The following is a 26981-nucleotide window of genomic DNA, read 5'->3' on the forward strand; positions in this document are numbered from 1 at the left end:
TTGAGGAGGGGGATAACTTACAGCACGCAGTGAACCAGAGGCACCAAGATCAAAGGCTGACTGCCATGCATCCAGGAAGCACAGGACTGTGCAGGGAAGAAAGAGGAGAGCAGATGTGACAATCAAAGAAATCTGAAAAAGGTTTGGTAAATGGCTCTCAATGGGCCACATGGGACATCTTTATAGGACAAGTTGAGAGGGGCCATGACAGGTTCAGGAGATTAGTTGATTTCTTTTTCTCATCTCTTCCTTTGCTCCTTACTCTTCTTCCACTCATCTTTTCCCCACAGGGCCAAGAATTAATTGACTAAACCACAAGAGGTCCCTGGGTGGAACGCTACGCTGTCCGTGCACCAGCTGGTGGAGAACACGGATGAGACCTATTCCATCGACAATGAGGCCCTGTATGATAACTGCTTCTGCACGCTCAAGCTCACCACACCCACTTATGGCGACCTCAACCACCTGGTGTCGGCCACCATGAGCAGGGTCACCACCTGCCTGTGCTTCCCTGGCCAGCTCAACGCCAACCTGCGCAAGTTGGCCGTGAACATGGTGCCCTTCCTCCGCCTGCACTTCATGCCCTGCTTTGCACCTCTCACCAGCCCCGGCAGCCAGCAGTACCGCGCTCTCACCATGCCTGAGCTCACCCAGCAGATGTTCGACTCCACGATGGCCGCCTGCGCCCCGCGCCATGGCCGCTACATGACGGTGGGGCCATCTTCAGCGGCTGCCTGTCCATGAAGGAGGTGGACGAGCAGATGCTGAATGTGCAGAACAAAAACAGCAGCTACTCCCTCGAGTGGATCCCCAACAACGTCAAGACGGCATGTGCGACATCCCGCTGCGCGGCCTCAAGATGTCGGCCACCTTCATCGGCAACAGCATGGCCATCCAGGAGCTGTTCAAGTGCATCTCAGAGCAGCTCATGGCCATGTTCCAGCGCAAGGCCTTCCTGCACTGGTACACGGGCGAGGGCATGGACGAGATGGAGATAACTGGGGCCGAGAGCAACATGAACGACCTGGTTTCCGAGTATCAGCAGTACCAGGACGCCACAGCTGAGGAGCAGGGCGAGGTCGAGGAGGAGGAGGGCGAGGACCAGGCCTGAGAACTTGTCACGTGCGTCGTGCCCCTCAGTGAAGTGGTGTCCTCCAGCATGGTCCATTTGTCTACTGTGGTGCCCAGTTTTGCCTCTGTCAGAAACAAACCATTGATGTAATGACATGGAACTCTTAATTATTTATTGTCTGCTGATATCAATACTAATAAAAGCGCATGTGTATAAATATATATATGTGCATAACTATTTATTATAGGGCCAGGGACCTAGTGGGAAGGGGTGGACCCTGCCAAGGACATCCCCACTGCCTCTGCCCTCTGTTCTGAATTCTCAGCGGTAGATTCCTGGTGTTTAGGTCCGGATTCTTCTTCCCAAGCTTTCAGAATAAACTGAGGCATGAAGGGATGAGTCAGGACCATCAGGGGTGGGGGGCTGCCTTGCTTGCTGAAGGAGTCATGGCAGATTTCTCCCTTGCCCCTGCTCCTACATAGCCCACAGCTGTTGTGCAGGCCAGAATGGAGTCTTTTCCTGCTTGTTTCCTGGAGCTGGGTTTGGAGTGGGGCAGGAAAGGCCCTGCCCCAGGAGGAAGGAGTATGGGGCAGGGCATTCACCCAGGGAGGGGGTGGGGATGGGGGTGGTGAACAAAGCCATAAAGCCCTCTGACTCCCCCCATTCTGTGTCCCACTGTGGGAGTGGCAGAGGCTCGGGGAAGCAGACAGGCCGCACTAGGATGGGAAGGGGGGCACTGTACCCAAAAGAAGTTTTTATTTAGTTTCAGAACTTGTGCCATGACCCCACCCAACTTCCATCTCCATCTACCTGGGACCTGTGGCGGGGCTGGGACTGAGGGAGGGGGTTGGGGGGAGAGCGAGAGCAGGCGGGGCATGGAGAAGGCTGTGCCACCCTAGCCCTGGGCCTTTTTATTTTTTCACAAATGGCATTTTATTAAAGGCATCACTTTAAAAATTTTGTACATTTCAGGAAAAACATTCTGGCATCATAAACATACACATTTCAATATGCAGAATTCAAAATTACAATAATAAACACAGAAACTTATTTTTGTACTAGTTGGTTATTACTGCACTACCTTGAATGCTTTATCAGAGTCCAGAAAATGAGACAAGCCCTAAAAATGTAGCAGAAGCATTTCCACACACTGCTATCCATAATCTAGTCTGTGCAGAAATGTTTCCACCAGATTCATAGAGTAGTCTTAGGAAGAAAGAGGTCAAGAGTGGTCATCTGGTCGCCTTTCGGACCTTCTGCAACACTTCAATGGGTTTCCATTGTTGGTTGATTGTCACAAGCTTCTGAGGTACATTTGGATTCACAGTATCCCAGGGTTCCAGATTTCTTTGGCGATCAACAATCACGTTGATTTTCTGGAAGGAATACAGGGCGAACGTTGAGGCTCTACTCGCTGCAAAGGTCATGATGGCCACTAAAGGAATAAGTTCCTTCTTTTTCATCAGGAGTTGGAAAAAGCCCATGATGACTTCAGTGTAGGATGCAGAATCTGTAATTTAAAAAAGAAAAAAAAATTCCAAGCTAGTTGATTTCTTTTTCTCATCTCTTCCTTTGCTCCTTACTCTTCTTCCACTCACCTTTTCCCGACAGGGCCAAGAATTAATTCACTAAACCACAAGAGGTCCCTGGGTAGATGTTGACTTTCATCACTTCACCTTCCTCCTCTATCAGCTGGGCCAAAGAGGGTGGCTGCAATGAAGAACAGGTCATGCCCTAGAGAGGGAAGGAAAACTGTTTCTCCAAGGAAGAGAGAAAACCGTGGAGCTGGCATTTGTCATCTAACAACAGATCCAGAAGCCTTTCCTAACAGTCTACAGGTTTCAGGTCAGCTTGGGGGATCTCTGCTCCAGTGCTCTCAGAGGTTTACCAGGAGTCCCAGAGTGAAGAGGGTTCCTTTCTCCTTTTGTCTCATCATTACCTTCCACCCCTTCTCTTCCTGCCCCGATAATGAAGGCAACACAGGGTAGTGAAACCTAGTTTATCCACCAAACCCATCTCAGTGTTAATCCCAGCTCCCATGCCTGCTGCTTCTGTGATTTTAACCAGTTATTTAACATTTGGTTTTCAGTTTCCACCTTGTAACTTTGCTGTGGGGATTAAGAACAATGTACAACTCTCCTCTCTGCCCCATTCGACAGACAGCCACTTCTTCTCGTGCAGTGCCAGTGCATCCCTGAGACACGATGGTGAAGGTCAGAGTGAATGGATTTGGCCGCATTGGGCGCCTGGGCACCAGGGCTGCTTTTAACTGTGGCAAAGTGGATGTTGTCACCATAGCGATCCATTCATTGACCTCCACTACATGGCCTACATGTTCCAGTATGATTCCACCCATGGCAAGTTCCACGGCACAGGCAAGGCTGAGAACGGTAAGCTGGTCATCAACGGGAAGGCCATCACCATCTTCCCCGAGCGAGATCCCGCCACCATCAATTGGAGTCATGCTGGTGCCGAGTATGTTGCGGAGTCCACTGGCGTCTTCACCACCATGGAGAAGGCCAGGGCTCATTAGAAGGGCGGAGCCAAAAGGGTCATCATCTCTGCTCCCTCCGCCGATGCCCCCATATTTGTGATGGGTGTGAAGCACGAGAAGTATGACAACTCCCTCAAGATCGTCAGCAACGCGTCCTGCACCACCAATTGCTTAGCCCCCCTGGCCAAGGACATCCACGACCACTTTGGCATCGTGGAGGGGCTCATGATCACAGTGCATGCCGTCATCGCCACCCAGAAGACCATGGGCAGGCCCTCCGGGAAGCTGTGGCTTGAGGGCCGTGGAGCCCCCCAGAACATCATTCCCACCTCCACTGGCGCTGCCAAGGCCGTGGAGCTGAATAGGAAACACTGGCATGGCCTTCCGTGTGCCCACCCCCAACGTGTCAGTCGTGGACCTGACCTGCAGCCTGGAGAAAGCTGCTAAGTATGACGACATCAAGAAGGTGGTGAAGCAGGCGTCCGAGGGCTCCCTGAAGGGCATCCTGGGCTACACCAAGGACCAGGTCGTCTCCTGCGACTTCAACAGTGACACTCCTCCACCTTTGATGCTGGGGCTGGCATTGCCCTCAATCACCACTTTGTCAAGCTCATTTCCTGGTATGACAATGAATTTGGCTACAGCAACAGGGTGGTGGACCTCATGGTCCACATGGCTTCCAAGGAGTAAGAGCCCTCAAGCTCTTACTCCAAGAGAACCGGAGGATGACAGAGAGGCGCTCAGCCGCTGGGGAGTCCCTGCCCCCACTCAGTCCCCAACATGCTGAGAATCTGCCCCTCTTCACAGTTTCCATCCCAGAGCCCCTGGAGGAGGGGAGGGGCTTAGGGAGCCCTACCCTGTCATGTCACCATCAAAAAAGTCTTCTGCACCCCCCCAAAAAAGAACAATGTACAAAATACTGGTGCAGTGTTGGGAAAATATCAGTAGGCAGACGCTGGTAGGTAAAACAGTGTCTGGTATACAATACATGCTGTATAAATGGCTTTTAAGTTGAGAGAGAAATAGAGAGCCAGAGAGAGAACATAAAAAAAAAAAACTTCAATAAGTACCTGGTATATAATCAGACTTTTAATATTAGTATTATTAGTGATTATTAAATTGTGAGTTAAATGTTAAGTGGCTTGGTTCACATGATTTTTGAAAACCTCTGCAATAAAATAAATCACAGTATTATAAATTCCCTGTTGGTGTAACAGACCTAAAACAATGTCTTGTATGGTGGTTTTTTCCAAAAATGAACTTGGGGCCAGCAGAGCAGTGTAGTGGATAAAGCTGCCACGTGTAATCCCAGCATCCCATATGGGCATTGGTTTAAGTCCTGGCTGCTCCACTTCCAATTCAGAAGGCAGTGGCAGATGGCTCAAGTGCTTGGGCCCCTGCACTCACACGGAAGACCTAGAAGGAACTGCCTGCTCCTGGCTTAGGGCTGGCCCAGCTCCAGCTGTTGCAGCTATCTGGGAGTGAACCAGCTAATGGAAGATCTCACTCTGCCTCTCCCTCACTGTAACTCTGCCTTTCAAATAAATTAATTAACTTTTTTTTAGATGACATTAAATTTCTTTTGCTCTGATCCCAAGAAAAGGTGGTATTTACTCTCCTCACATTGGATCTTGGCTCTGTAACTACTCACAGGATATGGTGGTGTGGAAATAATGCTTCGACCTACTACATCTTGAGGTGCTTGCCCTTGGAACCCAGATACTGTGCTCTAAGGAAGGCAGTCATGGAGAGGTCTCTGTGAAGAGCAGACGCCAAGGTAAGCTGAGCTCTGAGGTGACACATGAATGACCCATCCTGAAAGTGCATTCTTCCCCCAGTTGAGCCACCTGCTCTGAACCTGCATGCAAGCTCAGAGATTGGTTGATCCTTTTGAGCTCTACCCAAGTAGATCTGTGAGCAAATATTTTGTTTTCAGCCAATAACCTTGGGAAGGTTTGTTATGCAACAATAGAGAGCTTGGTTTCCCATATGACGTTTATATCTCCTCTACCTTATTACTTCAGTCATCTAACTTCCACTTAACTATTCTGTCATTCGTCAAACATTTGCTGAATATTTCGTACAGGTATTTTTCTAAGCACCAAGGTGTACATCAATGAATAACACAGATGTCTTGGCTGCATAGTTCCTCATCTGGGGAAGAAGAAAGGCAGAAATGCAAAAAAAAAAAAATAGAATAAATATATCTGGAATTGATGTGGGTTATGTAAGGAAGGAGAGATAATGATAATGGGGTGTGTGTGTGTGTGTGTGTGTGTGTGTGTTGGGGACAGGTGTTACTATTTCCAATAGGATGGCAGGGAGTCAGGGAACACTGTCTACTGAGGGAACATGGCAGCAGGGATCAGAAGTGAGGGAGCTGGTTCCATAGAGAAGCTGGATCCACAGAGAAGGAGGATCCCTTGCATAAGAGAGCAGTATAAGATATCTTTTTTTAGTTTTTTTAAGATTATTTATTTGAAAGGCAGTGTTACAGAGAGGCAGAGGCAGGGAGAGAGAAAGACTCGACCTTCCGTATTCTGGTTTCATCCCACTAACTTTGCACTGTGTTTGTTCTTTCAAAATTTATTTAAAGTGTGGGCATTGTGGTGCAGTAGGTAAGCCACTGCTTATGAAGTCCACAATGCACTATAGAGTGCTGGTTCAAGTCTCAGCTACTCTGCTTCTGAACCAGCCTCTTGCTAATGCATCCTGAGAGGCAGCAGATGATGTCTCCAGGACTTGGACACAAGGCACCTACTTGGCAGACCCAGCTGGAGTGCTGCGATCCTGGCTTCAGCTTGGTCCATCCCTGACTATTGTGGGCATTCGGGCAGTAAACCAGCAGATGGAAGATTCTCTGTCTCTCTCTTTTTATCTGACTTTAAAGTCAAAGAAAATAAACATTTTTAAATGTAGCCTTGCTTTAAATAGAAGTAAAAAATTTATTTTAGTATCTATTTTCTTTTTTATTGTCCCCATTCTTCCAGCGTTTTAATCTATTGGTAAATTATATCCTTTTGGAAATTAGCAGTATACAAGAACAAGTTTCTGATAATTTAGCAGGTCTTCCCCCATTATGATTTTATGATTTTTATTTAAGCCAAACAAGAAGTCAATGGCAGATATAAAAATCAGATTTGGGGGTTCATAGAAGATTTAAGAAGTAATAAAAAGTGCATTTTATGTCATTTCTCAATCTTTCACATGGAATTTCAATCCTTAATTATACTTGACCACTTCTATTGACTGCAAAACAGTCTATTATGCCATTAACAAAAGGCTATTTAGATGTGTATAGCATCTCTTTTAATGCAATCTTACACCTATGGTAATAGAAGCTTTGTATATTGTTAGCAATAAATCTTGCAACCTTGATTTCCTAATTTCATGGGTGTGAAGAAAAATGTGTTTTTATGTAGTTCTTAATGTGGGGACCATTTCAAAATGGCCCATTAGGACTGGGAATCTCAGCTGGCTAGGGTCTGACTATTCTGAATAAAAAAAAAAAAACAAACATAGAAACAGCATGACCACATCTGTATATTGCAGCAAAATCATCCATTGAATATTTGATACAAACCTCAGATCTTCTTGCTAATAGTTTTAAGAGTCAGCTGGTGGTACATAGCAATACATGTGACCCTCCAGACCTCCACAATGACCAGGTTGTCTAAAACGGTAGTCTTTCACTAGGAGGTCGCCCGCCTGTCTCTGCCTGCACCCCGGGTGTGTGTGTCGGGGGGACACTAGGAGGCCGCCCGCCTGTTCCTGCCCGTGCCCGGGTGTGTGTGTGTTGGGGGGGACACTAGGAGGCAGCCCGCTTGTCTGCTTAGGCCAGACAGCTTACTCCTGCATTTCACTCAACCCGTTCCGGTCTCAGCTCCGCCGAAAACCAGCCCTTGTACCCTGTGCTCCATAGAAGTCTCTGCTCCACTCAGCGCTGGGGTTGGCTCCTCCGTTCTTCCTGACCCTGTACCTGGAGCCCGAGCCCTCCATGGGTTCCACTCCCCCTGACTCACCGTCCCTGACTGTCTTGTGGAGACTCTTGGTGGGGCCCTCTCCCCCTCCCTCAGCCTTGCGTCCCCTCCACCCCTCCACCCTCCTCAGTTTCGAGGGTCCCGGGACAGCATCCGCACAAAAGGATCCAATACCTCCTTACTGCAGCAGACGCCTCCCCAGGCTGGTGAAACCAGTCATCCCGCATCCACGCAGCCTCAGTGGTACCGTGCCCAGATCGCTCCCACCCTCCATGCACTCGGACACCGGGCCGAGTCCTCAGCTGCCTTCAGTCCCTGGGAGTCCCCCGGCACCTCCCAGCCCCTGTCCTCCCCACTCCTCGGGCAGGGTTGAGCGCGACAGTGGTTTATTAAGATGCACCTCTCAAAACTGGGTTCAGAGCTTCACCCACCTGGCCCCAGCTGCTTCCTCCAGCCCTGCCCCCGGCACCAGGGCTGCCCCGTGCGCCCCATCCTCCCTCAGCCCCTTGGAATTTCCGAAAGGTCACCCCTTCCTCTTGGACAATTCACCCCTCCCCCACCCCATCCATCACAGGGCCACCTACCTTTCTTCACCTTCCTCTGAGTTTGCTCCGTTTACATCCTGATCTGAGCCTCCCACGGCCTTCCTCGGGGCCCGGTACCCACGGCATCAGGCCAGGGGACTGGGTACTCCTAAGAAATTCTCGCCCACAGGCCCTGGAACCCTCACCTGCACGGATCCTCACCTGGCAGCATCCCCACTGCCCCTGTGTTCAGCTCTCCCGGCCCGAGAGGTCTCCGCCTGTGGCGCCATCTGCTGGCCAGCCGTGATCCTCGCACGATGTGGAGCCTGGCTCACTGCTGCCTCCTTCTCTTCCTCGCAGGCTTGCTTCCTCTCTCTGCCCCGACAGCCTGCTCCTGCACCTCCCACTACACCTACCTTCCTGCCGCCTGCTGCGACACCAGAAAGCCCCCAAAGCGCTGCTCCTTCTCGGGCCAGCGGGCCATCGAGGTCAAGATCCTGGCCACACACAGGTCCCCGCAGGGGTGCGTGGCGCTCGGCTCGGCACGGTGGCTTGCCTGACGCCCACCACTCACTGTGGCTACTCTGACGGCGGAGGGCACCAGGACGCCAGCAGACAGTGAGAGCTTCGCAAGGTGAAGCAGATCTTGAAGAGTGCGGGCCGAGACGTGACACAGCAGCACCCGCGGGCCGCCTCCCCCAGGCCTGCCACCCGCCAGGCCACGGCCAGAGCCAGCCCCTGACCGCGGGTCTAGACGGCCCGCAAAGGTGCCATGAGGCGTCTCCCCCCTCCCCCCCAACCAGGGGAACATGTACAAGGGGAGTTGGAATATGGCCCAACAGCTTAGGGAATGAGTGGCTCAGAGGCGGAGGCAGAGGCAGGATGGGCTCGTGGCTCCTTCTGAGCATGGGACCGGTGATACCCACCCTGTAACTCTTCTTGTTCCCTGCCAGACCGGCAGCCCGCAGGACCTCTCTGGGACCATCAGAGGATCCGTAGCCGCTGCTGATGACTGCTCCGGCCCACCCCTCCTGTCTGCGCCCTGTCCCACCAGCCCACCCCTCCCGTTGGCACGGCCACCCCCGCCCGTCAGCACCCCACCCCCACCACACAAGCCCACCCCTCCCGTTGAGTCCCCCCAGCAGGAAGTAGCTGGAGCAGAAACACTGCACCCCTTATTAAACAAAAGGCTGGAATAACAGGGCTTATAAGGATGCCTGCCTTCAAGGAAGCGTGCTTGTGGCCTTTCCCAGGAACCTCCAGCCCCAGACCCTGTCCCCTGGCTGAAGCCAGCACTGCTCTGAGACAGTCCCGCAGCTGTGCCACTAATGAAGTCTCTCACTCTCGGAAAAAATATAAAATAAAATAAAATGGTAGTCTTTGTTATTGTTATCTAGTTGTAATCTAGTAGAATTAAACTAAGAAATACTCTGCAAGCCGGCGTCGTGGTTCAATAGGCTAATCCTCCGCCTGCGGCACCGGCACACCGGGTTCTAGTCCCAGTCGGGGCGCCGGATTTTGTCCCGGTTGCCCCTCTTCCAGGCCAGCTCTCTGCTGTGGCCCGGGAGTGCAGTGCAGGATGGCCCAAGTGCTTGGGTCCTGCACCCTCATGGGAGAGCAGGATAAGAACCTGGCTCCTGTCTTCAGATCAGCGCGTTGCGCCGGCCGCAGCGCACCAGCCCGCGGTGGCCATTGGAGGGTTAACCAACGGCAAAGGAAGACCTTTCTCTCGTCTCTCTCTCTCTCACTGTCCACTCTGCCTGTCGAAAGAAAGAAAGAAAGAAAGAAAGAAAGAAAGAAAGAAAGAAAGAAAGAAAGAAAGAAAGAAAGAAAGAAGAAATACTCTGCAGTAAGTAATAACGTAATAAAATGAATAAATGCAGATATAGGCAATTGTACAAACTGAAGCAAGAGGAGAAGGATAGTCTTATAAAACCGCACTTGCTCATAAGGATTCCAAAGGAGAGATACTGGATTGGAAGATAAGATAATTGAGTAAGCAGTAAAAGAAGGAGAGAAAGAAAAAGGCATCCAGTGTGCTCCAGAAAGTGCCTCATTGCTTAAAAGCCATAAGCACAAGCACTTAAGCAATTACATTTTTGCAGTAGTATTCCAATTTTGGCCCCATTTTCCCCCATCATCTGAAATCTACCCCCATTTCTAGTTTAATGTTCCCTTTATGATTTCTACCTTCTCTTAATGATTATTATTGAGTAATCACCTCCTTTAATTCCCTTTTTGAAATCCCAGAAAAATGAATTGTGACTTAACTAATCAGCAGTAATAACCAGTGACAGCCACAATCAGTAAACCTTTAATTGTGTCCTAAACGAAAATTTAAGAAGAAATCTATTCTGATGATTTTCTTCAAAAAGGAAACTAATCAATGGAATAAATGAAGAGAGATTATGGAAACTATACTCAGAGTTAATCTTGAGCCTTCTTCCCCAAACTATTCAATCACTCATGAATCCATTCTACTATTTCTGAGCATGTACTCAAATGTAAATCTAGGATTGCATTCTGTAGGGACTGACTCTGGTCTTTGTCCAATGGCCTTTTGTATAGTGGGTGAGGCAGACCATAAATCATTAAGAGGTTAGAGTAGAATGGCACATGCACCATTTAACCAACTGTGCAAGTGTACATTCACTGGAAAAAATAGAAAAATTTTTTAAAATAAACTAGCTTGACTGACTGGACCCATAAGGCAAAAAATCAAAGAAAGAAATTTAGCAAGTAAGCATCTATAGATCTATACCTGAAAGTATCATTCATTAGTACTATGTTACATTTATAACTTTATCAATTAAACACATCAAGTCAGAGTCAGTCAGCGTATATTATTTAGTAGGTACTTAATAAACATGGGCTGAGTAAATGAAATAATCTAATCAATTTCCTCTCAAATTTTAATGCAGATAGAAATCATACTCTAGTCACAGGGAAATTTTGCTTCTGATTTAGTGTGGACTAGGACCTGAGATTCTGCATTTCTAACAAGCAACAAGGATATGCCTATGCTACTGATTAATCAATCTTACTTTAGTGACAAACATCACAACAATGATGTATCGAAACCTACTCAAAATAATGGCTCCAGCAATACAATCTCATTTCAGTCATTTATTAATGAAGCAATCTTGAGAAAGTTATTTATTCTCTCTGAATTCAACTCTCCTCATCTTTAAATACTTTCACTGATTATGTGAATTGACAGAATGAGTGCAAAAGTATTCTAAATTTTTATTACATGCATAATCCCCTTTAATTTTTGTTAGAATTATCATTACTAGTTCCTACGGGGAGGCAATATGTTAGCTTTATCCACAAACCAGTGCAACTGAATATTCTGAGATGGAAAGCCTCAGTGAAGTGCACATGAGGACATATAAGCATGTTCCTTAACTACAACAGCAGCTAATATGTGCTCCAATTGTGCATGGCTTATAATAGGACACTCTTTCATTGCACTGTATTAATTATTATGCACCAGGACATTGGAAAAAATGAGATGGTCTTTTATGACAAAGACCTATAGCCAATATGTTATGGAAAGCACACGAAAGTTTGGAAATTGATGATTTATAGGTCAGGAAATGGTAGTTAATTAACTTTCCTGGTTCCTCAAGCCATGTTGGGAAGTTTTGCATCACCTCTGGCTGTCAGCTCTGTTTGCATTAATGGCGATACCTTTGTGGGCTGAAACAGGCTTTGCACACCCTTAGAGATGCTGTCTGGAAACTCTCCCAGCATGACTAGCAGGCCAGAGGCAAACCCTTGCTGCCCATCCATCAGAAGCATCCCATGTCCTTGACCTCAGCCGCAGTCCATGGCATTCACTGTCATAGGAATGAGAACCTCACCATTCCCATACATTTGAGAAATACTTACATAGTAAATTTGCATTTACAGATGGTCTAGTACTGGATTTTCTGGATTTTGAATAGTTTGTGAATTTTTTTTTAAGAAAAACAGCTGTAAATATAAAAAGATTTGAAAAATGAAACACAAAAATAATGAATGAGAAGAGCAAATGAAGGGCATCTTAACAATAGTCTTACTTGAAACAACTGTACTTTCCATCAAACAAATTTTATTTTTGCTATAAATTTGCTTGTATTCATTGTATTACATACATTTAAATCTATAATATTAACAGCTTCTCTGACATCTTGTGTTTGAGAGAGTTCCATGTCAATGCCACTAACACTGCTTTGTCTATAGAACACCTCTGGAACTTTATCTAACTTGACTTGTTTGCAGCAATTAGCCTAGCTGACAATTTGCTCCTTTTTGACAGTCTCTCTTTACTGTCTTCCTCTAATGGCACAAACTTCCAGATTTTTCCCTCTTCTCAGACCACACCTTCTCCGCCCTTTTTCCTCAGTCATGCCCAGGGATTTGTCTTCCTTCCCTCTTTCGTTCCCAATATATATGTTCCATTGGGTACCCTCATCTCCTCTCCATGTTTTAAGTTTCATTTATCCTGACCTTGTACGTAATGCCATCTCCAGATTTATTCAACAGCACCTTTTCAAAATCTAAAATGCAGCTGGTACACACAAAAGGAAAACTCAGTGTCAACATCCAAAGACTCATGCCTCTGTCTACCAGCCAAGGTTAGAAATCCATACACAATCGTTTGAAGACCTGCCCATTCCCTCTCATATCCTTCTCTTTCCTTTACCCTCCCCGAGCTGTTCTGTGAACTTTGCCTACACGCTACCTCAGGGAACTTGACACACACTTCTTTCTGGCCAGAAGAAGTTGTCATCAAGTTTCTCACACATTTTTCACCATTCAGAAAGAGCTTGTGTTTTACCAAAAGAATTCACCTTGGGGCTTTTTCAAGTAATCAACTCTCCAAGGAGATTCAATATCTGATTCAACTAATCAATATTAGATTTATTCCCGTTTGGAAAACATATCTGCAGTTCTGCCTCACTTTATGTAACTGTTGTGTTCCTGAAGTATTTGGAGATCAGATTCTTGTGAGCTGAATGACAGTTCAAATCTATTTATTTGCTAAGAAAGTAAAACAATATTTTTGGGGGTAAGTAATAAACATCTAATGCCTGCATTGTGTGAATTTTGATTTAATGCATTAGATGTACTTGCTTTGAGGCACTCTTGCATACTCGTGTACAAGACAAGAAGGGAGAGAGATTAATGCTTGTGAAGCGACTACCAGGTGTCAGGCACCCAGCCAGGAACTGGGGGCTCCGCTTACAAGAGCACATAGGTTTGGTTTTGCAAGAAAGAACATAGGCCAGAAAATCAGTACTGATTGCACAGATCCAAGTCCAAGTGCTTTTGACTTCCTTTGAGTTTGCTATTTCCTTACTGCCACGACCCAGGAAGTTCACATCAGACAGATTTCTGCATGTGTTCTCTACTTCTTTCCACTCAGTCCTTCCCATCCCTTTCGCCTTTTCTAAGATAACACAAAGGGACAAATCCCATAGCCAAGCTTATTTCCTAATAGGTGAATTATTGGTACAGAAATAGCTATAAACATGCATAATTTAGGACATAGTGTATATGTGTGTTTGTGTGTGTGCACACACACTCCTGCTAATGTTACAATTCAAATGAGAAACTTGAGGACTTCTGGGAACTGACTCCTTCTGTGTCAGGCAACCTCTCAATTCCACTGTCACTGAGAAGGGGTGGCCTGGGAGCCAGGGCTTCCACTGTTTGACAAAAGCTTCTTAACTGGAGCTTAATGAAGCACGAAGGACTCTGGAGAGTACGTGGATGCATTACGTCTTAGGGAAGATCTCACAGCCGCCCTCCATTCCTGGTCCCCTCCCAACTCCTCCCTGTCCCCCACCCCACACTCACATGGGCCCGCAGACAAGACCGTCCACACTTGTGTTAACAAGTTGGTGGCAGCAGGGAGTCAGACCCTAGGAAGCAACAGATCTTTCCCTCAGGGAAGCCCTGGCTGGGAGCTTCCCTTCCTGTCCTATGTCAACAAAGCCTTAGTTTCCTAACTCACAAGCCACAGAATAAGCCAAATTCTTGGTTTTTCGCCTTCACTCCTGGATGGAAAGGACCCTACCAGACAGAATTTATATACCTAGGTTGTGTTGATTTTACTCTAATTAATGACTCCAACTCATAACAGAAAAGCACTTGGGATTTTTAAAACATGTATCTGAAAAATAAACAAATACATGAAATCTACCTCTTATTCCAGAATATAGCACAAACAAAATACCCTGAGTGGGAGTGTCTAGGTATGTTTCACATAGTATAAGGAGTCCTGATACGTCACCCACCAGCTATGAAAATGTCTAAATCCTACATGGAAGATAGTTAATAAACCAACGGCTAATGTAAATGCATGTTTACTTATCAAATAACAAGAATTCTGAAATAATACAAAATGGGCTGACCAAAATTTTCAGGAATGTAAAAGTAAAGCCCTCATCATGTTTTTTCTTTAGTGGAGAACAGAGTAGAATGATGAATTCATAAGAAAGTGCCAGATACATCGCATTTCATTAAATGTGCAAAATCCCAGCTGAGCACAGGCATAAAGAGACTGGTGTATGGTCCATCCCTGAACCCCTCCAATCCCAGTTCTGCCATTCAAAACACAGGAAATCATTTGCCTCATATAGAGCCTCCACTTGACACCATGGCCTTGTTTGCCCTGTAGTTGAACCCAAATCCATCACTCCCATCATATATCTCCCAAACACCTTGCTGTTTTCATATTTGCCACTTAATCATATCACTGTTCTCAGCTTTCTCCCACTTATATGCATTTCCCTACCAAAACTGATTTTCTCCATGAGGCCTTATCTTCCAATGTCCAGGGCTTTTTTTATTATTATTATTTGCTTTGAATCCCTAAAATCTCTTTCCTTTGACATGCCATTTTCTGTTTCCTACTGTCATTTCTCTATATGTTTAAAGATTTTACCCCCTCAAAATAGATTCCTTTTTAAAGGTTTATTTATTTATTTATTTATTTATTTTTATTTTGACAGGCAGAGTGGACAGTGAGAGAGAGAGACAGAGAGAAAGGTCTTCCTTTTCCCATTGGTTCCCCCTCCAATGGCCACCACAGCCGGCACATCACGCTGATCTGATGGCAGGAGACAGGTGCTTCTCCTGGTCTCCCATGGGGTGCAGGGCCCAAGCACTTGGGCCATCCTCCACTGCACTCCCGGGCCATAGCAGAGAGCTGGCCTGGAAGAGGAGCAACCGGGACAGAATCCCGTGTCCAGACCGGGACTAGAACCCGGTGTGCCAGCGCTGCAAGGTGGAGGATTAGCCTATTGAGCCGCGGCGCCGGCCGGTTTATTTATTTATTTGAAAGTCGGAGTTTCAGAGAGAGAAGGAGAGACAGAGGGAGAAGTTTTCCATCTGCTGGTTCACTCTTCAAATAGCCACAACAGCCAGGGTTGTGCCAGGTCGAAATCAGGAGCCTGGAGCTTCTTCTAGGTATCACACATGAGTGCAGAAGACCAAGTACTTGTGCCAACTTCCACTGCTTTCCAGGCACATTAGCAGGGAGATGGATTGGAAGTGGAGCAGCTGGGCCTCGAAGCAGCAGCCATATGGGATTCTGATGCTGCTCGCAGTGGCTTAACCCACTACAATGCTGGCCCCTCAAAATGGGTTCTAAACTCTGGAAGATGTGATGAATATCTTGCTCTTTTCAGAATGATGTCATCATTTGGCACACAGCTGTATAGAATTGGTGGTGAGTCAGTTGATGGACAAGGGAGGGTCATCACCAGAAAGAGTTGTGTATTGAAGGTCTTTTAAGCTAGACCATTGGACCAGAAAATCTAATGAAAAAAGTACCCATTTTCTTAATTTTTGTTACTGAAGATGGTAAATTAATCTTAAGGGGATGGATTTCTGTTTGTCAGGTAAAAGAATTATAGTCAGAATCTTAGGCTTTACTGCTCTACACAAGGGGAACATAGATTAAAAGAAGTGGAGAGTGTGTAAGCTCAGGGAAGAGTTAGGGAGAAAACTGCAGGGGAAAGTCCACAGAAGGAAGAGCGATGCTGTGGCTCTACATGGAGGGTGTGGATGTGCAGCATGAGCACAGAGTCAACACATGACTCCAGAAGCCTAGAGCCTCAGCACCAGCTTTGAAGAATGGGATAAACTAGACTGCAGCAGCCAAGGCCACTGGTCTTATAGCCGTGGGGAGAGCCTGGAGTGAAAATTACTTGGAACCTGTGGGGGACAGAGTACCTGCAGACCTAGAGGCAAAAAAGGGCACATTTCTCTTTCTCCATCCCCCGGACAACAGTGCTGTGCAACTGGCTGAGAGAAGGGGGCACCGTTTTCGACAGATGTAACACCTGCACCTCCTTGTCTGTGTGCCCAGCAACCAGCCAGAAAAGACACCTGAGTCTGGCTGGGAGGATTGACAGGGGGCTGGGCATCCATGTAGGACTGTGAGGTTCCCCCAGCCCAGACTGGCAGGAGGCAGTGGATCCTCATCACCCTGGGACTGTAGAAGCCTTGTGTGCTAGAACTGTGGAAGTACTGTGGCTACAGGAGAGGGTGTGGTGTGGCTGTGTCCCTGGGTAGCAGCTGTTGAGGCTCCACATGCTCAGGGCTCCGCGATTGCCTGGGGAGAATCATTGCAGCAGGATCTTTCCTCGTGCTGAGGACTGTATGGATCATTAGTGTGTTCTGGCAGTGCTGATGAATATTGCACCAACCAGGGCTAGCACCCAGGCATTGATCACCTTGAAAGAGAGGAGGTGAGGGTGAGACTATGCCAGCAGAGTTGATCAAACCACCCCCTTTATAAAAAACGAGATCTATGCCCAACTTGGGTGGCACCTGGATACTCTCCCTACCCTGGAGCACTGAACAGAGCTCTCTGGCCACAACTACCACATATCTCTGGGTATTCACTGAAAGAGCGAATACTCCACTAAGCCACAGAGGCATAGTTCAAAGATAGAAGCCCTCAGAGGAGGAAAAAACCAACAAGTATCTTGACAAATGCCTATAAGTAAATGCAGAAATTCAAGAAACAACAATAAGGAAGACAACATGATGCCCTCAAAGGAGCACAAAAAACTTCAATAATAGAATGTGAAGATGAAGATATTGATAAAATGCCTGAAATGGAATGCTAAAGAATGATCATATGATAACTCAGAAGCAATCAGAAGTAAATCCATTAATTAAAGAAATTCATACATGACATGAATGAAAATTTTTCCCACAAAGTTGAAACTATAGAGAGAAATCAAAATAAAATGTTCAAAATGAAGAATTCAATAAAGAAAATAAAAATGCAGTAAAAAGCCTTAACAACAGACTTGGTGAGGCAGAAGAAAGAATATCCCAGTAGGAAGACAATCTCTGGTAATTTTATAGTAAGACCAAAAAAAAAAAAAAAGAAAATATTAGAAAAATTAAAAACAGTGTTGGAGATCTATGGGATACTATCAAATAACCTAACATATAGATCTTAAGAGTTGCTGAAGGTGTGGAAAGAGAGAATGGATTAGAAGGCCTATTTAGTGAAATAATTACAGAAAAATTCTCCAATTTGGAGAAAGAAAGATATGTCCAAGCACAAGAAGTGCATAGAACTCCTGAAAGCATGACCAGAAAAGAGCTTCACCACAACACATTGTAGGCAAACTTTCCATAGTAAAACATAAAGAAAAGATTCTAAAAGATCCATAAGAGAAAGGCCAGATTATTTTCAGAGGATCTCCAATTAGACTCAGAGCTGACTTCTTGTCAGAAATCCTACAGGCTAGGAAGGAATGGTGAGATATATTTTAAGTCTTAAGAGAAAAACCTGCATCCTGCAAAGTTCTCATTTATGAATTAAGTGAGATAAAGGCATTCGATAACAAACAGAAACTGAAAGATTTATTATCAATTGACCAGCCTTCCAAAAGATGCTTACGACAGATAATCATTAATGAGAAAATGTGAAGGTAGAAAATTTACCTGTAAAAATACATGGGGAATGAAAGTATACAATAGAAATATTTATGGGAAAATGGCACTGTCAGGTCATTACTTATCAATAGAAACCTTGAACGTAAATGGCCTCAATTCTTCAGTTAAAAAATAGAGACTGGCTGAATGGATTAAAAACAAAATCCATCTACTTGCTGCCTGTAAGAAACATATCTCACTAACAAACATACCTGTAGACTGAAAGAAATATAAGAAGACAAAAAAATGGAAAAATCTGGCTGGCGCCGTGGCTCACTTCACTAATCCTCCACCTGCGGCTCCAGCACCCATGTTCTAGTCCCAGTCGGGGTGCCGGATTCTGTCCTGGTTGCTCCTCTTCCAGTCCAGCTCTCTGCTGTGGCCCAGGAGTACACTGGAGGATAGCCCAAGTGCCTGGGCCTTGCACCCACAAAGGGAGACCAGGAGGAAGCTTCTGGCTCCTGGATTCGGATTGGCACAGTGCACCGGCCATAGCGGCCACTTGGAGGGTGAACCAATGGCAAAACGAAGACCTTTTTCTCTATCTCTCCTTCACTGTCTAACTCTGCCTGTCCAAAAAAAAAAATCAGTGGAGTTCGAATGTGTTCAAATAAAGATTCTAAAAAAAAAAAAAAAAAAGGGAAAATCTTCCATGTCCATGGATTGGAAGAATCAATATCATGAAAATGTCCATACTATAAAAAGCAATTTATAGATTTAATGTGACTCCAATCAAAATCAAAATACCAAGAACATTCTTTTCAGGTCTAGAAAAAATGATGCTGAAATTCATATGGAAACACAGGAGACCCCTAAATATCTAAAGAAGTCAAAAACAAAGTGGGATGCATCCAATACCAGATTTCAAGACATATTACAGTGCAGTTATAATCAAAAACAGCCTGGTACTGGCAAGAAGGAGGTGAGTATAGAATGGAACAGAATAGAAACTCCAGAAATCAATCCACACAACTACAACCAACTTATCTTTGAAAAAGGAGCTAAAACGAATCCCTGCAGCAAAGACAGTCTCTTCAACATATGGTGCTAGGAAAATCGGGTCTCTGCATGCAGAAGCATGAAATATGACTTCTAACTTAAAATACAAAAAATTACACAAAATGGATCCAGGATCTGAATCCATGACCTGATGTCATCAGATTACTAGAGGAGAACATTGAGGAAAATTCTGCAAGATATTGGCATAGGCCAAGACTTCTTGCAAAATACATCCATGTTTATTGCAGCTTATTTCACAATAGTTGAGATATGGAATCAACTCAGATGTACATCAACCAAAGTTTGAATAAAGAAATTATGATATATGTACACTATGGAATACTTCATAGCATGAAAAAAATGAAACCCTGTTTTTGCAATAAAATGGATGCAACTGGAACCCATTATCCTTAATGAAATAAATCAGTCTCAAAATACATATGCTACGTGTTCTCCCTGATCTGTGTTAACTAATAGAGTACCTGAAAGACAATCTATAGAAGTGAAATTATTACTTGAGGTGTGATGATTTTAATAGACCTTGTCTCAACTGTTGAGGAGCGTTTTTTATACTATTTTTGAACTCTTTACTTACTTTAAGGTTAATGTTATGTGTATAACGTTAATTGAAAACATATGTTTGTAAAAAATAAGAAATGGAATAGGAAAGAGGGGAAAAGAAGGGTGGGAGTGAGAGCATGAGGGAAGGTAGGATGGGGAGAGCCACTGCGTTCATAAATTTGTATATAAAATGCATGAAATGTGTAGACCTTAAATAAAATGTTTTCTTAGGTTGACAAAATCTTAACTAATTTTACTGACAGCGCTCTCCTGATCAGCCACTACAGATCTCACTGCATTTATTCCTCTTTACACCTGCCTCATATGCCCCAAATCATAAAACACTGCATATAATTTTATTAAAAGCAGCCTACTACTTAACACATTCATGTATTGTTCATGTGTTCCTTGCATGCAGTCTTTTTCCTTGCCTTCCCTGTACCATCACTACACCTATTGAACTTTTCTTGATCCCTTTTCCCGTCACAAAGAAATGATCAATGTTACCTGTATTTTTGCTATACTTTATAATGCCTTAGTCAAAAAAAGTATTTTTGTGTGTATTTATTTATATAAACCTATTGGAGCAAAAGCATTTAGAAAGGAGCCATTGTCTGATGCATCATCGCAAATTGGTGCTTTTTGTGTAGTAGATGTGTATTTAATTGTTAAGACAACTATTGTTTAGTATTGAGCCAAAACTTTGTCTCTGTAGGATTAAAATATTTCTAAGGCATGTCTCCAGAACTGAGAGGGGCAGGTATTCCAAGAGGCTATTCTAATGAGGATGAAAATGATTGCTGGTCTGCTATTTATGGAGAGGCATGGAAACAAGGTTTGTCTAAAAACTTAGCTCCATTCATTAGAGCATGTGTTTAATTAGTAGAGAATAATGTGGTCACTCTGATGGTTATTTGAGTGGACTCCAGGTTCTTTTTTGGCCCAGGAAAAGGAACTATGAGCATATATTAAATTGCCTAAATAGAGTACATGGGTCAGAGTGCAACTTCTTGGACAACACAAAGGTAGAAGACATGAATTTCTTTCAGTTGATAAGCAAAATGTTATACAATACTTATGTTAGCAGAGATCTGGTACCTGGTCTTATGCTATTATCTATAAGAACAACAAAGCAAATTTGCAAGAGGTCTTGGTATCCATGGGTAACTTCAATAAACATCACTGTAGGAACCCAGAGAAGAAATAGGAGAAACATGGAAAAGAAAATCATATTGTAGTAAACTGAGCTATATGTAAAAGCTACATTAAAAAGCTGTATTAATGAATGCACATCTAGCATTTAAAATTTACTTATTTATTTTGATTTATGCTTATGTGTTATATTTATATATCTTTTCTGCCAACTGGCTCAATACTAGGCAACCTAGAGTTTCAGCAATAGCTTATATCTACCTGTAGTTCTTTTTCATTGAAATCAAGTTTATCTATCTATTTTCTTTCTTTCTTTCTTTCTTTCTTTCTTTCTTTCTTTCTTTCTTTCTTTCTTTCTTTCTATCTACCTGTCTATCTATCTATTTATCTGAAAGACAGAATTAGAGAGAGAGAGAGAGACAGAAATCTTTCATCTGCTGTTTCGTTCTCAAAATGCCTACAATAGCCAGGGCTGGGCTAGACCAAAGCAAGGAAACTGGAACTCCATCTGGGTCTACCATGTGTATGTCAGGGACTCAAGTACCTGAGTCATCGTTGGCGGCCTCTCAGTTGCATTAGCAGAAAACTAAATTTGAAGTAGAGATGGAAGTAGAGACGGGACTCAATTCCAGGCACTCTGATGTGGGATGTGGGAACACACAGGCAGTTTAACCTGTGCACTACAATGCCTGCCCCTGCCAAAATTTTTAATTATTGGTCGTAAACTGACTTACATTATCCTTCTCTGGTTACAGCTATAATTACTTTAATCATGTTTACTTAACTAAACTACATTTGCAGATTTAAAAAAAAAAACTTTTATGCATCAACACATATAGAATTAGAAAGAGCAGAATAATGATGTATCCTTCATCTGTCTTGTTTGAGGATGAACTAATGGCCAAACTTGCTTCCCAAATTCTCTTACTCAGTCCCATCCCACTTCCATATTACCTTTTAAAAAAAAAAAAGATTTTTTTGTTTATTTTAAAGGCAAAGTTACAGAGAGAGAGAGGATACATACATACATATATATACATATATAGAGAGAAAGATATATACCTATATCTATAGGTAGGTAGGTAGGTAGATAGATAATCCATCCACAGATTCACTCCCCAAATGGCCAAAATGACTGGTGATGGTCCAAGCCAAAGCCAATAGCCAGGAACCTCCTCTAGGTTTTCCCTGTAGGTTCAGCTGCCCAAGGACTTGGCCATCTTCTGCTGCTTTCCCAGGTGTATTAGCAGGGAGCTTGATCAGAATTAGAGCAGCCAGGACTAGAATCAGCACCCATATTGGATGCAGGCACTGCAGAGACGGCTTTACTCACGGGGCCACAGCACCACCCCTCCCTCCCACCATATTACTTTGAAAGTCAAGTTTATGTAAGTACTGTCTTCATTCAATAAAATCCTTAATTTTAAGTATATAGTTGTATGAATTTTGACAAGGTATACAGTTACATAAGCACTGCTACCATCAAGACATCGATTCAAAACTTTTCCCATCACATTCATATTTTCTTTCATATTCAATTTCCTGCCTTCACCCCTGTTCTTTGTTAATACTATTCTCTGCCCTTACAGTTTTGCCTTGGTAAGAATGTAATATAAATGTAAATATAAAATATATAGTCTGGAAATTAATTTGGCTTTTTTCACTCAGCCCAATGCTTTTCAGATCCATCTATGTTGCATTAAATATATATAATTTATTACTTTTATTGCCAAAGAGTATTTCATGTATGATAGAACCCTCACAGTTTATCCATTCATTACCTGATGGATATTTATATTTTCCAGATTTTGCTAAGTGTCAATTGAGCTACTCTGACCTTTCACATACAGATTTTTGTGGTGATGTGTATGTACCATTTTTATTGAGTAAGTACTTGAGAGATTGATGGGTTATGTTTTATATAGAGATATAGATACAGATATAGATATAGATGATATAGATATCTTTAGAAGAAATCAGCAGTGTTTTCCAAAGTGGCTGAACCTCTTTGCGTTTCCACCAGAAGCATGTTAAATGTTCAGACATGCTGTATTCACAGCAGCAATCAAAAAGGAAGGCGCAGGGATCTCATTGTTGTTTTAATATGAATTTTCCTAATAAATAATGATGTTGATAATCTTTTATTGTGCTTGTTTGCCAACTGTATCTCTTTTTTATTGAAGTGTTCAAATATTTTTGTTATTTTAAATTATCTATTTTATTAATATTGAGCTTTGAAAGTTTTTATATAACATTACCAGATATGTATTTTGCACATATTTCTCCCGTTCTGTGAATTATCTTCCTCTTCTGAATGTCATTCATAGAGAAGATTTTTTTAAAAACAACTGGTTAAGTATATTTTGTCCATTTTTAATTTTCATTCATGATTTTTGTGTCTATAAAACCTAATTCTCTTCTATGTGTTTTACAGTTATTTCATAGTTGTAAGTTTCATATTGAGATCTACTTAATTTTGTCTAAAGTGTGAGATATGATCCCAGACTCTTCTTTTTTTTGCATAGAGGTAAACAACTATTCCATACTACAAGTACAAAAAAGCTATAAATTTTTCATGAAATTTCCTTGGTACTTTTTTAAAAAAACTCAATTGATCATAGACATATGGGTATTACTTCTAGAATCTCTATTTTCCACTTATCTATACATGTTTAACCTTTCACCCATGTCTCCTGTTTGACTAATCAAGATTTATAATGTTATTGACAGCTTATTGTATGAGTCCTCAAACTTTGGTCACCCTTTTCAAACTTTTTTTCTATTTATTATAAGTCCTTACTGTTCCTATATAAATTTTGGCTTCAGCTTGTCATCTTCTACATTAAAACCTTCTACTGTTGGTATGAGAATTACATTGAAATTATCAACTCAATTTAAGGAAAGTTGGAAAGCTACTATCTTGACAATATTGTGTCTTCAAAATCATGAATATGAAATATTTCTCTGTCTAATCTTTAATTTATTTCAGCAGTTATTTGTAAGTTTTTTGTACACCTTGCACATTTGTTAAAATTATTCCTAAGTATTTTATTTTTTGTTTCTGTTATTAAGAAATTCCCTTGAGCAGCAGCCTTTAACCCCTACCTTATCTATTTGTCCACTGTTTTCTTGCTTCAGTATGTTCAATAAATCTAGCTCTGTTCACTAAAGAAAAGCATTGTCTTAAATTCATTTTTGGTTATTCTTTGGTGATATGAAAAACGATCTATTTTTGTGTATATGTCTTGTATCTTACAACTTGATAAATGTCACTTCTTAATTCTATTAGATTTTTTGTGAATATTCCACCAGATTTGTTACTGTAGACTGTCATGTAACCTAGAAAAAAGAAAATTCTACTTCTTATATTCCATATGATATCCTTTACTTCTTGCCTTATTACATTGACCAGAAACACCAGCATGATACTGATCAGAAATGATGATGGCGATCTTTCTCTTGTAGATTGAGTTTGGAGTATTTCCTCCTCCTCTGCTGCACAAAATATTTGTGAATTATTGGAATATTTTCTTTAAATATTGGAAATAAATTGCAATAAAGCTAAGTAAGCCTAAGTCCCACATTGTGGTAAGAATTTAAACTATTAATTCTTTTTTTTTTTTTTTACTTATTTGATAAGTAGAGTTACACAGTGAGAGAGAGAGAGACAGAGAGAAAGGTCTTCCTTCCATTGGTTCACTCCCCATGTGGCCACTATGGCAGGCACTGCACAGATCTGAAGCCAGGAGCCAGGTGCTTCCTCCTGGTCTCCCACACAGGTGCAGGTGCCCAATCACCTGGGCCATCCTCCACTGCCCTCCCGGGCCACAGCAGAGAGCTGGCCTGGGAGAGAAGCAGCCAGGACTAGAACCAGGTGCCCATATGGGATGCCGTCACCACAGGTGGAAGATTAGCCAAGTGAGCCATGGTGTCAGCCACTTTTTTTTCCTTTCAGTAGATCTACTCAGATTTTCTCTTTATTTTTCATGTCATTTTTATAATTTGCATATGTGTTCGAATTTGTCCGTTACTTTTTTTTTCTTTTTTTTTTTCTTCCTACTTGTTTAATCCCAACTTTCTGTCTGTCTGCCACCCTTTGGTTAATTTCCTGGGAACCTTTTATTGAACACTTCCCCCGTGTCAGCCACTGTAAAAGCCACTTAACAGACATCACCTAATTCACACAAAAGTCCTCCTACCGCATACCGAGTGCTGTCTCTATAGACAGAGGAGACACTGGGGTAAAATCAGAGTGATGTGTGCAATGTCCACACTAGGGCAGCCTGCTAGTCCATGAGCAGGACCACTCTCAAGTTCTGCCTGTGGCTCCCCCCACCGCTCCTGGATGGCATCCACCCATGTGGAAGACCTGGTGGCCAAGGACTCAAGTGCTCATCCAGCCCTCGGCGCTGTCAGTGTGTCCCATAGGGCAGAAGACTCTCCCCATTTCAAGGCCACTCCTAAGCAGGCAGGCGCGTCCTAGGCCCCCTCCTCCAATGCACCCTCTGGGGCTCCCTGTGGTGGGGGAAGTGTCCCCAGAGTGCGGGCCGCCTGCATCAAAGCCATCAGGGACCCCTGTTGAAAATGCAGACCCCCAGGCCACTAGAGTCCGCTTCACCAGGTCTGAAGAGGGGTCGGGATCTGCCCACCCCCGACCTCATTTTGAGAAGAAACTGCTGAGGGGCTGGCACTCCTCCCCCGAAGAGGCATCAAAGGGAGGAGTTAAAGAACCAGGAAAGCCCCGCTGGGTATCCCAAGGCCCGTGGACCCCAATCGGCCCGAAGCCGGAGCCTGTGGCCCGGCCCTTTAGGGCTCCCCGCCGCCTCCCGGGCCCGCAGCCCACCCGGTGCCCAGATTCTCAGCACGGGCTGGGCGGGGCGGCGGCCTCCCCAACTGACCTGCGGCCTGCTAGGCCCTCAGCACAGCGGCCGGACGCCGCGGGGCCTGACGTGGAAGTTGGAATTTGTCGGTTTCATTTAAAGTCATGAAGTTGCTTATATTGTCTTACACTCCTTTTAATATTGATGGGTATAATAGCAATGCCCTTTCTTTCATGCCTGAATTTGGAAAATTTTTGTCTTTTCTATGATTTTTTTTTCTCTTTGCCAGTCTAGCTTAAGTTTTATCAATCAAAAATTTTTTTTTCTATATACAATTTTGGAGCCATTTTTTCTCTATAGTTTTTAAAATTAAACTGATATTCTCTGCCCTTGATTGGCAGTAGTCTACACTCACTTAATGTAATTACTAAATTACTAATGATTTGTTCCTATATCCAACAACTAGACACACCCAGAGATATTTTCATTTAGTACTTTAAAGTCACACTTTATTTCTTTTTTTAAAAGAATTATTTATTTGAATGTCAGAGTTACACAGAGAGAGAATGAGAGGCAGAGAGAGAGAGAGAGAGAGAGAGAGAGGTCTTCCATCTGCTGCTTCACTTCCCAATTGGCTGCAATGGCTGGAGCTGTGCCAATCCAAAGCCAGGAGCCAGGGCATTCCTCCAGGTTTCCCACATGGGTACAGGGGCCCAAGGACTTGGGCCATCTTCTACTGCTTTCCCATGCCATAGCAGAGAGCTGGATTGGAACTGGAGCAACCGGTCTTGAACTGGTACCCGAATGGGATCCTGGCACTGTAGGCAGCAACTTCACCCACTATACCACAGCGCTGGCCCCATCACACTTCATTTCTTTGTATGTCTCATAATTCCTGTAAAATCGAAATGTTCAGTGACTCTGAATTCTGATGTTTTCCTGTGTGTTTTTATCATTGCAACTTCTTTCCCCTTGTGAGTGTGATTCTGTTGCCCAATAGGTAGCATCTGTCACCACCATCATGTGTGGTTGCTGGTGCTTCTGCTGAGTGTATTTTAGATTCTTATTTTTAAATTTAGCCCTACTTCCTGGAAAGCACCCTGTTTCTAGAGTTTAGTGACCCGTCAGTGATTAACCAGTGACTGTGCTCAAACATCTCTGCCACAGGCTTCTGCTCTCCCTCAATGGTTGTGACTACAGTGTGGGGAGAACAAGGCTCAGGCAGTTTTCAAGTCTGCCACTGTTGCTATTTTCTTTTAGAAAATCTCAGGTCTCCTTTGTATGTGACCAGAACACCAATTGGCCAGGGTGCACAGAAGCAAGATCTTTCATTGCTTTCTCAGGTCAAGGATTTCCCTGTTGAATTTCTGACTTAGTCCTCTGGCCTGCCACTCACCGAACAGGTCGGATCTGTGACCTAAGGCT

The 26981-nt window shown here is 43.8% G+C and overlaps 1 long non-coding RNA gene and 3 pseudogenes across 1 annotated transcript in view; 2 read left to right on the forward strand and 2 right to left on the reverse strand.

Moving 5' to 3' along the window:
- The window catches only part of LOC127485670 (uncharacterized), a 401588-nt gene that overhangs the window by 153605 nt on the left and 221002 nt on the right, over positions 1-26981 (reverse strand). The window lies entirely within an intron of this gene.
- On the forward strand, positions 205-1271 carry LOC100344282 (tubulin beta chain-like; annotated as a pseudogene).
- Positions 2225-2601, reverse strand: LOC100343269 (normal mucosa of esophagus-specific gene 1 protein pseudogene; annotated as a pseudogene).
- Positions 3277-4260, forward strand: LOC100343016 (glyceraldehyde-3-phosphate dehydrogenase pseudogene; annotated as a pseudogene).

The sequence above is a fragment of the Oryctolagus cuniculus genome, chromosome 7 (genome assembly GCF_964237555.1).
Source record: "Oryctolagus cuniculus chromosome 7, mOryCun1.1, whole genome shotgun sequence".
Classification (NCBI taxonomy): domain Eukaryota; kingdom Metazoa; phylum Chordata; class Mammalia; order Lagomorpha; family Leporidae; genus Oryctolagus; species Oryctolagus cuniculus.